The sequence below is a fragment of the Amblyraja radiata genome, chromosome 11 (genome assembly GCF_010909765.2).
Source record: "Amblyraja radiata isolate CabotCenter1 chromosome 11, sAmbRad1.1.pri, whole genome shotgun sequence".
In the NCBI taxonomy this organism is placed as follows: Eukaryota; Metazoa; Chordata; class Chondrichthyes; order Rajiformes; family Rajidae; genus Amblyraja; species Amblyraja radiata.
The window spans coordinates 55,141,212-55,157,059 of NC_045966.1; the positions used below are offsets into that span (position 1 = coordinate 55,141,212).

Below are 15,848 nucleotides of genomic sequence, written 5' to 3' on the forward strand. Positions count from 1 at the left end.
ATTTGGGGCCTTGTCTCTGCAGAGCTTGGGGTGATGATGTCTGCACCATAACAGTAGAGAAGATAAGGTGCAAAGTGTGGCTGCTTCCATGTCTTCAAGACAGAGAACATCAGTGGGGTCAGTGTTACTTCACCTTGTTTCCCCTTGGAGATCCTGACCCCTGGCTGCAGTTATTTTGTTCCTCGTATCACTCCTCCATTATATGACACACCAGGTTCATCTCTCCTCTCTTCAGTTTTCTTGAACCTCTTCCTTGTTGTTTACTGCTAATCAAATGGGTTGCCAATTCTTAAAGATTGCTGTGGGCTCCACAGAAATTTAAAACTAAATTTATCAATCCTGTCGTGAGCTACCCAGAGGAAAATGTACAAGGCATTATTAGCTTGGCTTAGAGTCATAGACTCTTATAGTGTGGAAACAGGCCCATCGGCCCTACTTGTCCACACCGGCCAACATATCCCATCTACACTAGTCCCACCTGTCTGCATTTGACCCATATCCCTCTAAACCTGTCCTATCCATGTACCTGTCTAAATGTTTCTTAAACTTTGCAATAGTACCTGTCTCAGCTATCTCCTCCGGCAGCTCGTTCCATACACTCGCCACAATTTGTGTGAAAAAGTGGCCCCTCGGGTTCCTATTTATTATTTTTCCCCATCATCTTCATGCTTTTTTTTAGTTTTTTTAATTCCTCCTCATCTCCTTTCTAAAGGTACGTCCTTTTATTCTGAGGCTGTGCCCTCTGCTCCTACACTCTCCCTCTAATGGAAACATCCTCTCCACATTCACTCTATCCGGGTCTTTCAGTAAGTTTAAATGAGGTCCCCCCTCATCTATCTAAACTCTAGCAAGTACAGGCCAAGTGATGTCAAAAACGCTCATCATATGTTAACCCAATCATCCCTGGAATAATTCTCATAAACCTCCTCTGGACCCTCTCCAACGGCAGCACTTTCCTCCTCAGATATGGGTCTCAAAACTGTTCACAATAGTCCAAATGCGGTCTGACCAGTGCTTTATAAAGCCTCAGCATTACATCCCTGTTTTTGTATTCAAGCCTTGCTTACTACCGATTCAGCTTGCAAATTAACTTTTTGGGAATCTTGCACCAGCACTCCAAGTCCCTTTGCACCTTTGATTTCTGAATTCGCTCCCCATTTAGAAAATAATCGACACCTTTATTCCTACAACTAAAATGTACACACTTTGCTACGCTATATCTTTGCATTTGTAATTCATAAGGTAAGTGAGAAAAAAACGTGCTATTCAACTGGTACTCCAGAATCATCTCAATGGGTAATTAAGATCCTGTACAGATCCCATTGGTGAGAACTACCCATGAGGATGAGTATTATGGGTAACAAATGCCAGCAACGATGGAGCGGCATTCTTGGAGGGATATTACTCCAAAATGCTTTCAAGTTGACCATACTCCTCTACCATTCATTGCCAGTTAGATACTAATATTATCAGCACTGCCAATAGTTCCCTTTTCTCCAATACGGTCTCTTCACTTTGCAAGACCAATGTCATCACTTTACATTTCAAAAGCTGCATTTTAAACCATTATTCTGTTTAAAATGCCTTCTTCATTCCTAGTGAAATTGTATCACTTGGCATTAGCACTAACGTGATTGGGTATTTTATAGCCTTCTATAGCTATACTGCAGAAAACATCCCGTGAGAATGCTTCACAACCTTGTTTGCAAAACCTCTGCCCAAGACCTCAAGAAAGTTGTGGATGTACAACACAAACCATTCTCTTCCCCCATCAACTTCATCTGCACCTCACGCTGCCTCGGGAAAGCAGCCAACGTATTTGAGGACCATTATTACCTCGGTTATCTCCGCTTCTTCCTTTTCCCATTGGGTAAAAGATACAAAAGCTTGACAGTACAAACCCCAGATTCAGGAAAACCTTTTCCCCACCGTTATTAGACTACTGAAGTGTCCTCCCATAAACTAGGTGAAATCCCAATCTCCCAAACGACCTCATTGTGGCCCTTACACTTTTTTTTCACCTGCACTTCCTCTGTAACTAGAACGCCATAACACTGTAAAACTAAATTCTGCACTCTGTTAATTCTCTCCTTGCACTTGTGTATTGCTTGATTGTACTTTTGTGTAGTATGATTTGATAGGATATCATACATACAAATATTTTCATTAGGTAGACAAAAGTCTGAAGAAGGGTTTTGTCCCGAAAAGTTGCCTATTTCCTTCGCTCCATAGATGCTGCCGCACCCGCTGAGTTTCTCTAGCACTTTTGTCTACCTTCGATTCTCCAGCATCTGCAGTTCCGTCTTAAATATTTTCATTATATTTTGGTACATGTGATAATAAACTAATACCATTATCATTCCCATTGAGGTACATTTTCCACTGATGTATGCTTGTTTCATTTATGCTTCCTCACGTTGATGATGTAGTGATTCATTCTGATACAGTATTGTCGAGATGACTATTGTGAAGATATATTTCTGGTGGCTTGTTGCGGTTATGTTTGGGCTCAGTTGCATTGTGGCACATTTGTAATAATTTTGTAAATTTATAATTTTATGTTGAGATGTCTTTGAGCTGATCTGTGTGTATCTGATCTGATATATTTTCAATAATTCATGTAGGAATATATATGTTTGGGGGCGGCATTGTGGCGCAGCGGTAGAGTTGCTTCCTTGCAGTGCCAGAGACTGGGGTTCGATCCTGACTGTGTGCTGTCTGTATGGAGTTTGTACGTTCTCCCCCGTGACCACGTGGGTTTTCCCCGGGTGCTCCACTCTAAAGACGTACAGGTTTGTAGGTTAATTTGGTTTTGGCAAAAATTATAAATTGTCCTTAGTGTGTATACGATAACGCTTGTGTACGGGGTGATTGCTGGTTGGTGTGGACTCAGTGGGCTGAAAGGCCTGTTTCTGGGATGTATCTCTAAACTAAAAGTATATATGTGATAACTTGCTATTCCTGATGGCTCAGTGGTGTATTCCAGGAACACTTTGCTATCACCTGCCAATTCATGTGATATGGTATGTAAAAGTGGCAGCATCATGGTACTGGGAACACTTTGGTATGAAGCCCCACATGGGAAATATTATTCAACTTATGTCTGCCTTTATTTGCTAAAGGTTGAAGCTTGATATCAAAGGGAAGCCATACCATTTCCTAACCAGGATTCCTACATAAACCTGGGGCAAGATGGACAAAAAGGTAAGAGTGCAATAATATCATGTTCTTATTTGGGAAAGACCAGTGCTACATTACAATCTGAATGTGCCAAGTGACTGAGAACTTCAGTTACAAACCATGGTAGTGTTAGATGTAGCCATTAAACCCATCAGACACAAGTACAATCAAATGAAATTCTTGCTTACATCAGCATCATGGGCACAGAGACCCAGACAGCACACAAAACATAAATTATATAAGATAGCGAAATGGACAAAAATACCATGAATAAAGAGGACATTAGTGCAAAACGCAATTGGAAAGTAATTCCCTGATAGCATTGGAGGTGGTCCGTAGTGTACTGTTCCAGAGGCAGGATTAGGGTTATGCAAGTCAGTGAAGAATCGGATGGTTGTCACTCTTCCTGGACCTGATGGTATGGGACACAATGCCTCTGTGCTTCCTGCCTGATGGTGGCAGCAAGAGTTGGGAACACCCGGGATGGTGGGGATCCTTGATGATAGATGCCACCTCCTTGAGGCAGCGGCTCATGTAGCTGCTGGTGATGGGACATTGTTGGCCGGTGTGGGCGAGTTGGACCACACTGTATCACTCTATGACTACGCGGAGGAAAGCAGAGTCCACGACTCTCTGCAGCCTTCAGCAATCATCAAATTTGGAGTTGCTGTACCTGGTCATGATACAAGTTCAGAAGTTCAGAAGTTGTAGGAATAGAATTAGGCCATTCGGCCCATCGAGTCTGCTCCGCCGTTCAATCATGAATGATCTCTGCCTCCTAATTCCATTTTCCTGCCTTCTCCACATAACCCTGACACCCGCCCTAATCAAGAATCTGTCTATCTCCGCCTTAAAAATATCCACTGACTTGGCCTCCACAGCCCTTTGTGGCAAAGAATTCCACAGATTAACTACCCTCTGACTAATGAAGTTCCTCCTCACCTCCTTTCTAAAAGAGTGCCCTTTAATTATCAGGCCTCTGGTCCTAGACTCTTCCAACAGTGGAAACATCCTTTCCACATCCACTCTATCTGTGCCTTTCATTATTCTAAGTTTCAATGAGGTCCCCCCTCAACCTTCTAAACTCCAGAGAGTAGAGGCCCAGTACTGCCTAGCACTCATCATATGCTGTCCCATTCATTCCTGCAATCATCTCCAACTGATCAGGGTATTTTCTATAGTGCTTCTTCTTCGTGATTACCTTTATGTTCTAGGCCCAGGATAGGTCATTCGAGATGTTAACGTAGAATAATTTAATGTTTGGGCACATGTTTGTAGCAAAAAAAGTTACATACGGTATTTTCTGTTTTCATCTAAACATGATAAATAAATGACAATGAAGGGAAAAGAACTACAAATGCTGAAAATCTGATACATGAAACATGCTGGAAAAATGCAGCAGGTTTGACAGCATCTGTTAAAAAAGAAACAAGGATATCATTTCTGGCTGATTCATCCAAACTGATGAATTTGGGATGGCATGGTGGCGCATGGCCTATTTCTATGCTGTATCTCTAGAATCTAAAGTCTGATTAACCAGTTGAATGTTTCCAGCTTTTTCAGTTATTATTTTAGATTTGCAGCTTTTACAGGTCTTGCTTTGTTATGTCACTGTGTAATTTGTAGAAAATTGGAAGGTTTACAGGTTTCTCAAGTGGAAGCTGGCCCTCTCCAATGCACTTTTAACAGTCTGTGTCCTTTTGGTTTTTCCTCAGAATGAATCACCTTCACCACAGAGGCAGAATGTCAAGAGTCGCTCAAAATCCACCGATGAGATTGTGCAAGCAAAGAAGGTCTTCTTTTCTAAATGAAACCCCATTCTTTGTAGAACTCCAGTGAAATTCACACTGCGATTAGAAAGTTATATCTATCACAGCTTCTCCGAGTCTTGTTGGGATGCTGTTCCAAATGTGTTGTTGGTAGCAGGCATTATATTTTTGTTGCCATTCTTCATGTGTGCTGCTGGTGGCAGAGTAGGATGGGGAGTGTGGGGGAGGGGGGATGTGGGGGAGGCGGGTGTAGGGGACAGAGGGTGTGTGTGTATGAGGGGAGGGGGTGTGTAGGGGAGGGGGTTGTAGGGGACGATGGGGGTGTGTGTGGGGGAGGGATGTGTGTGGGGAGGGGGGGGGGTGCGGTAGGGATGGGGGTGTGGAGGAAGGGGAGGGTGTGGGGGATGTTGGGTGTGCGAGACTGTTGGTGTATGGAGGGAGAGGGGTGTGTGGGGGAGGAGTGTGGGTGTAGGGGATGGTGTGGGGTGTAGGGATGTTGTAGGGGAGTGTGTGGGCTCACCAGTACCTGGCCCCAGCTCCGACTCCGACCACACTCCTGGCTCCAGGACCCGGCTCCGGACTCACTCAGCTGCCGTAGTTTGTTTGTGAGCAGACACAGGGCGGTTACTGGATGGGTGGCTTCTGGATATGCTCAAGGACTTAGCCCCGCCTCCAGGGCTTTATTCTCCAGCGGGTGCTGGAAGGGGCGCTACCCTCATGGTGACTGGCAGATGAGAAGACCAATCTGCTGATCTCACAATTTTTAAAACCTTCATAAGTTTTGTAATCTTCCACCGATCTGAACAAAACTTGGTGTGCTTGGCGCAGAGAATGCTGAGTAAGGTAGCGAAAAAATCCTAGCAATATAGGGTACTGTTTTTGCGCAAATTTAAAAACAACACAGTGATCAAAATTAGAGTTTTACTAATAGTATAGATGGTAGGTAGATAGATAGATAGATAGATAGGTAGATAGATAGATAGATAGATAGATAGATAGATAGATAGATAGATAGATAGATAGATAGATAGATAGATAGATAGATAGATAGATAGATAGATAGATAGATAGATAGATAGATAGATAGATAGTAGGTAGCATTGTTGTGCAGTGGTAGAGTTGATGCCTTAGCGCGTCAGAGACCTGGGTTCAATCCTGACTAGAGGTGCTGTCTGTATGGAGTTTGTATGTTCTCACAGTGACCTCATGGGTTTTCTCCAGTTGCTCTGGTTTCATCCCAGGCCCCAAAGATGTACAATTTTGGAAGTTAATTGGATTCAGTAAAACATTGTAATATTGTCCCTAGTGTTTAGGATAGTGTTAGTGTAAAGGGTGATCGCTGGTCGGCGTTGGGCCAAAGGGCCTGTTTCCGCACTGTATCTCTAAAGTTGATTTAAGAAAGGGGTGGAGCTTTTTTGATTCTAGGAGTTGATGGTCTTTGGAACCATTGTCTCCAAAAGATGGTGAATATAGTGTCTCCATTGTTCCTTGCTCAATCCTGACCTCTGGTGCTGAGTGTGTGGAGTTTGCATGTTTGCTTTTTGTGGGTTCCTTCTGAGTGCTCCAGTACCCTTCCACTTCTCAAAGATATCTGCTGCTGGGGTGACAGGGTGACAGTGGCATTGGTGAGAGTGCACTGGGGTAGGGTCAAAGGAGGTGGGGTGACAGAAGTGCAAAGTATTACTCAAGATTACCAGCTGCTGTAGTGTGTTGGCGAGCAGTAGAATTTGGGTGGAAATTGATGGGAACTTGTGGGGAGAATAAAATAGTAACACACAAAACTCCAGATGCTGGAATCTTGAGTAAAAAACAAAGTGTTGGAGGAACTCTGTGTCTGGCAGCATCTGCTGAGAATGGACAGACAACGTTTTATGTCAGGGCCTTCTTCAGACTGATGAATAGATGGGGAGAAAGCTAGTAATGGGGGGGACAAAGCCTGGCAAGTGATGGATGGATGGATACAGGTGAGGGGACGGGGCATGGCAATTGGGTTTTGGGTGGGCAGTAATAAAAGCCAGAGGTGAAAAGGAGACAAAAAGGTATCGGTTTAGGAAAGAAGAGGTGAAGTGAAATGTAAATCTGGAGAGAGGGATATGAGTGGAAGGGGCTAGGGGATGGGGAAAGCTGGTGGAGAAAGTGGAAGGATAAAAGGAAAATGGGTGACTTGGAGGTGGATGGGTGGGAGATCAATGTGAAGAGGAAGGGAACGGAACAGGGTGACAGTGGCATTGATGAGAGGGCACTGGGGTGGGGTCAAAGGGAGTGGGGGGGGGGAGGGTAAGAGAAGAGTGAAGTGTTACTTAAGATTGGAGAATTCAATATTTGTACCGTTGAGTTGTAAGCTACCCAAGCGGAGTGTTAGGTGCTGTTCTAGTTTGCATGTGTCTTCACTCTGGCAGTGGGGGACGCCAAGGCCAGAAAATTTAATATAGGAATGGGAAGGGGAGTTAAAATGGATGACAACTTGGAGGTCCAGGATGACCAAGCCATCGTGTTCAAAGAAACAGTCCGTGCTGGAACCTTTGTTGTTTGTGATATACATAAGTGACCTGGATGTAAATGTAGAGGGGCTGGTCAGTGAGGTTGCAGATAGCTGGGATTGTGAACTGTGAGGAAGGCTGTCAAACTATACAGAAGGATACAGATCAGCTACAGAAATTAGGAACGTTACAACATTTTGAGATTTAAAAAATCTAGTTTGTAATTTATCCCATCAGATAAAGCATAAAAATAAGTTTAATTTGATACCTAATTCACTTTCATATCTTCAGTACTAAAAAAGTGATGGCCATTTTCATACTCGGAAATTAGCATCTTGTTCCCTATTGCTTTTCCATTGACGACACAAAAGCTGTGATCGAGGACAGTCAAAAGCCTATAACTTTCTTAAAAATTAAGAGAACTGAAATAAAATGTCAGTTATTATAGATTGAAGCATTCTGAAACAAATAAGAAACAATCTTACTTAGATGACTTGAAATTAAAGCATATAATTAGTTAGTTACCTAATTGTAGCTAATTACAAAATTCAATTACTAGATCTAAACATCCATCAATTTCTTTAGAATAGATTAAGATTTTTAAATAGCCTGTGTCCAAATAACATTCACACAAGAATTCACAATATAACCTAATTTTAAAATCTCATTGTCATGGATTTATAGGCCAAATGGAAGGAATTTAATATTTAACGCCTGTAAATTAATTGCCATTTAAATCATCTTGCGAGTGAGTTTTTCTGGAACGCGATCATTTTGAACGTTGCGGTTTGTGGTGAATTTATACCCCATATCGGCAGGAAAAATACTGCCGGTTCGTATGGGGACTAAATCACCGTTTCGCAAATTAAAATATGAATTAAAGGCATCTTAAGGACCACTTTTATACATAAAATAAACGGCTTTCTTTTACCTGTCCCGTACCTGAAATCTTTCCCCGTTGTCTGCGTTGACGGCTTTAGAAGCTGATTTTAAAATTACTCCAGCACTGAACTTGTCGGGCGATTTAAAAAAAATAAAATAAAAAATACACAGAACGCTCGTCGGAACGATTCTTCAGCAAAAGTTTGCACTCCAACCAAATATATTCCAGGACAAGGTAGGAAAAAAATGAGTTTTAACCCCGCACCCTCCCCCCCCCCCCCCCCCCCCCCGCAAAGGTGCCAAAATCGCGCACACGGCCAGTGGCAGAATCGCAGCGCTGCTGAAGGTAAGTATTGTAACATACCTACAGAAATGGGCAAATAAATGGCAGGTGGGGTTTAATCTGAATATGTGTGAGGTGTTGCATTTTTGGAGGATATGAGAGGTCATTTTTTTCAAACTCTTCTAAACTCGTCAATTAGGTCGCCCAAGTGGGACAACCCCTTTAGCTGCAGGGTGAGGTTGGACAGATGTGGATTGTTTTCTCTGGAACGCAGGAGGTTGAGGGTATTCCTGATAGAAATACATGAAATTCTAAGAAACATAAATTGGGTAGACATTCAGAACTTTTTTTCTAGAATGGAAAACTGACGGCTAGAGGCCAGAGCTTTAAGGTGTGAGGGGCAGTGTTTATAGGAAATGTGTGGGGCTTTTCTTTACACAGAGTGAAATGAGAGAATGAAATTTGCTGTTGGATGTGGTGGTGGAGGCAGATGTGATTGAGGCTTTTGACTGGGGCCATGAATATCCAGAATATGGAGAGATATGGATTATGTGCAAGCAAATACGCATTGGACGTAGCATCATGTTTGGCATAGATATTGTGGGCTGAAGGGCCATTCCCTGTGCTGAACTGTTCTGTATTTTAATTGGGTGCTTGATGTACAGTGCAGACTTTGTTGGCTAAAGGACCAGTTAATGTGACTCTTTGAAAGAGTAATAGAATCCTGATAATTGAGGAGGTGAAAGCATATTGTAGGTATGTAGCAAAACTTACCTTCAGCCGCGCTGCAGTTCTGCCGCTGCCCGTGTGCGCGACTTTGGCGCCTTTGAGAGGGGGGCGGGTTTTAAAACGCGATTTTCTCTAGGCTGTTGAAATCGATGTTGTTCAGCCTACTTAGTTGCTGACGAAAAATCGCTGCGAAATTCGTTCGCTGCAGGTATTTTTAAACTAAATTGGATTATTTAATTACTATAGTAGATTAAAAATCATCCTCTAAAGCCGCGAACGCCGACAACGGGATGGATCTCATGTAGGGGACAACGCCAGGTAGGTTGTTTATTTTACATTAAAAAGGGCTTCTTAAGATCCCTTTATTCAAAATTTTAAGTTGAGAATACGTGATTTGGGGGCCCATTTAATCCTGCAGTATCTTTCATGCCGGATATGGGCTTCAATCCACCGCAATGGCAGCGTTCCAAACCAGCGCGTTCGAGAAAATCCCACTCACAAGCTGATTTAAATGGCCATTCATTTACAGCAATTGAACACTAAATCCCTTCCATTTGGCCTATAAATTAATGTAAATGAGATTTTAAAATCATGTTTTATTGTGAATTCCTGTGTGAATGTTCTTTGGACACTTAGGCTATTTAAAAATGTTAATCTTTTCTTAAGAAATTGATAGATGTTTAGATCTAGTAATTGAATTTTGGAATTAGCTACAATTGGGTAACTAACTAATTATATGCTTTAATTTCAGGTCATCCAAGTAAGATTGTTTAATATTTGTTTCAGAATGCTTCTATCTACACAGAAAGCTGGAGTAACTCAGTGGGTCGGACAGCATCTCTGGAGAAAAGGAATAGGTGAAGTTTCGGGTTATGACCCTTCTTCAGACAGCGAGTCAGGGGAGAGGGAACCAAGAGATATTGATAGTGATGTAAAGAGATCTAGAACAAATGAAAGATATGCAACAAAGTAACAATGATAAAGGAAACAAGCCATTGTTTGCTGTGGGCTAGATGAAAACGAGTTACAGACAATGAGACTCAACAAGGTGACTTTGAATCTGGTACGACGGGTGGGGGAGGGATGGAGAGAGAGAGGGAATTAAATTCTATTTGGAATATTTTGGAGGAGCATGAACCAAGAATGCAAGGATTTACTTGAAGTTAGATAAATCAATATTCATACTACTGTGTTGTCAGCTGCCCAAGTGAAATGATCCGCTGAGTTACTCCAGCTTTTTGTGTCTATCTTCGGTTTAAACCAGCATCTGCAGTTCCTTCCTGACTATTTGACTGACATTGGTCGTGCACAGCAAAATAGTGGTGTGTTCATTTTAATGGAATTGAATATTGGATTTTTACAATGTACTGGAACACCCACATTGATTTTGAACATCTTGCTCTGTTCAGTAGCTGGGCATATGGTTCTGCCAAGGCATGAAACCAGTGGCATGTTATTCTCAAAGCTGTGACTTGAAGTCCAGACATGAAATCTACCCAAAAACACACGAGGAAACCCTTCATTTTCATCCTTGTCGAAGTATAAATATATTTAATGTCAATAATGCTTTACTGACCAAATACCTTTTTTCATGTGATAGGCTTTCCACACACCTCAGATATCTCTTCCTGGCAGACAAGAACTGGAAAACCTGAAGGTAATTATAACCCGAGCCCTCCACTATTGGCTCACCACACTGTTTCCACCGTTTGAGAATTACTTGGCATACGCGGTGCTGAAAAAGATATTTGGTTCCATAACCCCAACATTTACATCCACCCCACACCTTTCCTCATCCTACTCTGATCAGTACAGATCACTCACTGTTATTTTTGAATTATTCAGCGCTGAGGGAGAATATTGCTCATCATGCCTGTGTTATCACTTTGCAAGAAAAACGTGATTTAAAATAAAATATAAATATATCAATTTCCTTCTGGCAGGGAAGGAAGCTATTTGGTCCACTGCTGGCTGTCTAATAATTTCCTTCAATACAATTCTTCCATGTGTTCCCTGCAATTTGTTGTGCCCCATGTAGTAGTTTGCATGTCCTCCCTGAAGGACCCATTTCCATGCTCTATCTCCAAACTAAACTAAATCTAAAACAGCCAGCTACTCTCCATGATTTTCCTACTAAAAACCTACAGATAATTTACAGTCTCAAATTAGCCTTCCAGCCCACTGTGTGAAAAAGGGTCTCAACCCAAAACTTCACCAATTCCTTATCTCCAGAGATGCTGCCTGCCTTGCTGAGTTGCTCCAGCATTTTGTGTCTATCTTCGGTGTAAACCAGCATCTACAGTTCCTTGCTTCACACTGCACCTTTCAGTTGTGGAAGGAAGCTAGAGCTCCCGGGGGAACCCATAAGGTTGCAGGGAGAACATGCAAACTCCACACAGACAGCATTCAAATTCAGGCTTGAACCTGCGTCACTGGGGCTTTTTAAATAGCTATACATTCTACTGGGCCACTATCAACGCATTAAGTAAGTTTTGATCACAACATGCTCAATAATATGTTGATTATATACAAGAGGTTTATCATCTCTGGTCAATAGTGACACTGAACTGCAAGTCAAGAGGTTACAGGTTAAAAATTCCATTCCAGGGGCATGCTCACTGGGACTAACCATGAAGGAGTGAAGAAGATGCTAATGCATCAGCTGTACATAACTGGTTCCGTGAAGCTTTGCTCCCTCTGGGTCCTGCATTATGAATTTATCGGCTAATGACGTTGAAGCAAAACAGATCATTTGGACGTCAATAGATATTTGTTCCTGAGTCTCTGTTTTGTACAACTTGACTGTCTCCTACAGTCATGTTGTATAAAACCATTATATTTCCAAAGTAGTTCCTTGGCTGTGAATAATTAAAAATGTCCTGTGGTCATAAAAAGATCCTGCATAAATACAAGGGTTTCAATTAGTGTTAGCTAATTGGCTAACGGCCTTCATCCCTTGATTTGCCTAATTATTTCCTGCAAAACAAAACGCTTTCTGTTTTCGAGCGAGAGTTAGATTTAATTCTTGGGGCTAAAGGAATCAAAGGATATGGGGGAAAAAGAAGGAACAGAGTACTGATTTTAGATGATCAGCCACGATCATATTGAATGGCAGTGCTCGCTCGAAGGGCCGAATGGCCTACTCCTGCACTTTTTTATGTTTCTAAGAATATTCCACGCAGTCATGTGTGGGATTTGAGGGCCATGAAATGATGTTTAGGTTCTTTATCTGTTTATAAATCTACTTTGTTCACATTGATGATCAGGATAAATTTGTGATGATATGTCTGCATATTTATCCTAATTTCATCACTTCTGAAATGGTGATTATGAGTTGAGTAATTTGTTAAAAGGTAGAATTTTTATATTTATTTTGTACTGAACAGTTTTCCATCTGGGATCATGCAATTACTTGTTTTATCTCTTGAATCAATTGTTATCGTTCATCCCCAGCGAATGTTCAACATATCTGGGATTCTTGGTATATCTGGGATTAATGGTTAGGGCAAGGCCGGCCTTAAGCCAATTGGACCAATTGCACTCCCTGGGTGGTGGGGGGAGAGAGGGGTGGAGAGTGAGTAGACGGGCGGAGGGGGAAGAAAGGGGTAGACGGGTAGGGGGGTGTGAGGGGTGAATGGAGAAGGGGGAGAGTGGGAGGTGGATCGTTCCCTCACGGTCCCGGGGCAGCGCTCCCGAACCTCCAGTCACTGTGCTTCACGCACACAGCCCCGGCTCCACCCCTCTCTCCGGGAATGCACGGTGAACAATACAGGGAGGGCCGGGCCGAGAGTTGGAGCAACGTTTACAAACCTCGGCCTCGGCTCACACCCAGTCCGCTCACACCCATCCGCTCCCGCCGCTGGCCCACTCTCTCCCTCCCTTCTCTCCTTCCCTTCCCTCACTCCCTTCCTTCTTCCCTCTCTCCCTTCTCTCCTTCCCTCCCTCCCTTCTCTCTTTTCACTTCTCTCCTTCCCTCCCTCCCTTCTCTCCTTCCCTCCCTTCCTTCCTTCTTCCTCTACTTCCCTCCCTCCCTTCTCTCCTCCCCTCCTTCACACATCACACACACACACACACACACACACACACACACACACACACACACACACACACACACACACACACACACACACACACACACACACACACACACACACACACACACACACACACACACACACAACTAAGTTAGGATGGGGTAGAAGCCCAAAGGGTGGGATGGGGATGAAGCCCAAAATTTAATGCCTGGACTGGTTTTTCACCAATGGTTATTGGTTTTCCAGGATCTAGATAATTAAATTACTTTTTTTTAAATTTCACAGTCACTAAAATAAGTGGCATTGTAACTATGTACTTTTCAGAGGTGATCTACAATTTTGTGTGTTACTTGTAGGCTTACACGTATGCAATTTGATATTAAAATGTAGCTTAGATCTGTTTGGTCCATTAACTCGCATGCACCTTTTAAGCGCATATTTTGATTAGAACGTAGGTGCAGGAGGCCGTTTGGCACTTCGTGCCAGCACCGCCATTCATTGTGATCATAGCATGATCATTACTTTCCATTCTTCCATAGAGATATAAAGTCTTTAATAGACTTTATTTCTATTTCTATGAATCTACAGACCTTGGCTGGGAACCTGGGGCTCACCAAAATTGTTCCCAATTGGGCCACGCATCTCCTAAGGCCGGCCCTGGGGTAGGGTACAAGTTTATCTAATGCAGCCACTCAAGTGCAGCTCGAGGTGAGCTGCTGATTTGGGCAGATCCATCTGCTTTAAGGACATCTTCAGCATTCATGTAACATAAAGGTAGCATGTCCAGGGACAAGAATTATAGCCTAAGTCCTACAACATTGCTACATCTCCACGCACATGTGCTAAGGTTAGAGCAATCCGGTTTCCTCCCACATCCCAAAGACATGCAGGTTTGAAGTTTAATTGGCCTCTGCCAATTGCTCCTATATTGAGGGGTGGATGAGAGGGGATAACGTGGAACTAATGTGCACGGGATATCGATGGTCAGCTGGACTCGGTGGCCAAAACGCCCGTCTCCATTCTATATCACAAAACTAAACTAAACTATGCCCTGCGATTATATGGCAGTGTTTCATCATATGCTCTTTTGATTGTTTACAGGAAGCTACTGAAAGTGAAGAACTTCTTATCTCTCCAGAAGATGATGAAACATTGGTTGAGCAGATTAAAAATTGACCTGAGTTCCTCAATGTCGTTGACAAATACTTATTCTTTGTTCGACTAAGGGGATTTGGGCTGTAGGGATGAATAGCGAAACAAAGTTCCCATTGAGCAAGCTGCTAAAAATGCAGTTCCCATAACTTAATGTTTACTTGTTATAATGTACTGTGTCAGTAACCATGGCCATTATTGATTGTGTTGTCAGTGTGTGGCCAATGTTTCCATCATCCTGTCTTGTAGCTGTATGCAGAAATTAAAGATGTATTTTGGTGGGTGATGCTACAGAATCCTCACAAGCTGTTCAACTGCGCTATAAAGCTGCTGTGTGAATGGGGAAGCATGCTTGAATTTATGTGCCACAATTATCATCCATTCATCCAGCCCTTTCACAGGCAATGGAAGAATCAGCAACACTGTCTATCACTTCACAAATCAAGGGAGCACTTTTTAACTATGCCTGCCCTATAGCAAGTCTTGCATGCTGTAAACAAGGCTTGGAAATCATAGGACCACTGCCTCTGAATTTAATTTAAATGGTGAGAAAATTGTGCACAGTGCCATCCTGAAATGGCCTCCCAATAACTAAATGTCTCCTCCAGAAAAAAATACCCCAGAAACATTTGCAGATAAAAACAGGCTTAATCATTGAATTTTATGTTAATTCTCTGGTTTACCTTAATTCAACAATTTCTGCCTGAGATTTTGTGGAAACATAACCTTAACTACTTTATGCTTTATGTTATTTTTTTCATGTGGAGCTTGAGTCTGCATTTATTTCTGGTCCTGTGCCCTTCTATGCCTCAGGTTTGCTGTATTGAATGGGTGAAGTCCACCAGGAGAATGATTGATGCTTCTATTAGCTTTGACATTAAAATAAATATATAAATCTCATGCTTTATCTGCATCTAAAATACAATCCTTTGTTGATGTCGTGCAGCAATGGATTCAAGAAAATCACAATGTTTTGGTCTGCTGCTTCTTCTGTGCCTGTGCCATGGGAATAAAAAAATATTTTAAGTGGCATTATTATGGAGATGAGAAATGTGCAAATGTTAAATGTTTATTCGGTATTGCATCTAGGTAATGTGTTTTATTACCTCCATTGATATCATTATCCATGTTGGGATAGAGAAATGTCAAATTCTCCACCAGGCACTGGTAGGTAGGGAGGACTTCCATAATCCTCCGCCATTTCCGCCACCTCCAACGTGACCCCACCACTCGCCACATCTTCCCATCTCCCCCCATGTCTGCCTTCCGCAAAGACCGCTCCCTCCGCAACTCCCTCGTCAATTCTTCCCTTCCCTCCCGCACCACCCCCCCCTCCCCG

The 15,848-nt window shown here is 42.6% G+C and overlaps 1 long non-coding RNA gene across 2 annotated transcripts in view; it reads left to right on the forward strand.

The window, feature by feature from the left end:
* LOC116978658 overlaps positions 1–15,541 on the forward strand; it is a 32,931-nt gene extending 17,390 nt beyond the window's left edge. For both annotated transcript variants that reach the window (XR_004413496.1, XR_004413495.1), the window contains exons 2-5: positions 3,123–3,204; positions 4,896–4,973; positions 10,924–10,980; positions 14,459–15,541. This is a non-coding gene — a long non-coding RNA (uncharacterized LOC116978658). The remainder of the gene's footprint in view (positions 1–3,122; positions 3,205–4,895; positions 4,974–10,923; positions 10,981–14,458) is intronic.
* Positions 15,542–15,848: the final 307 nt, after the last annotated feature.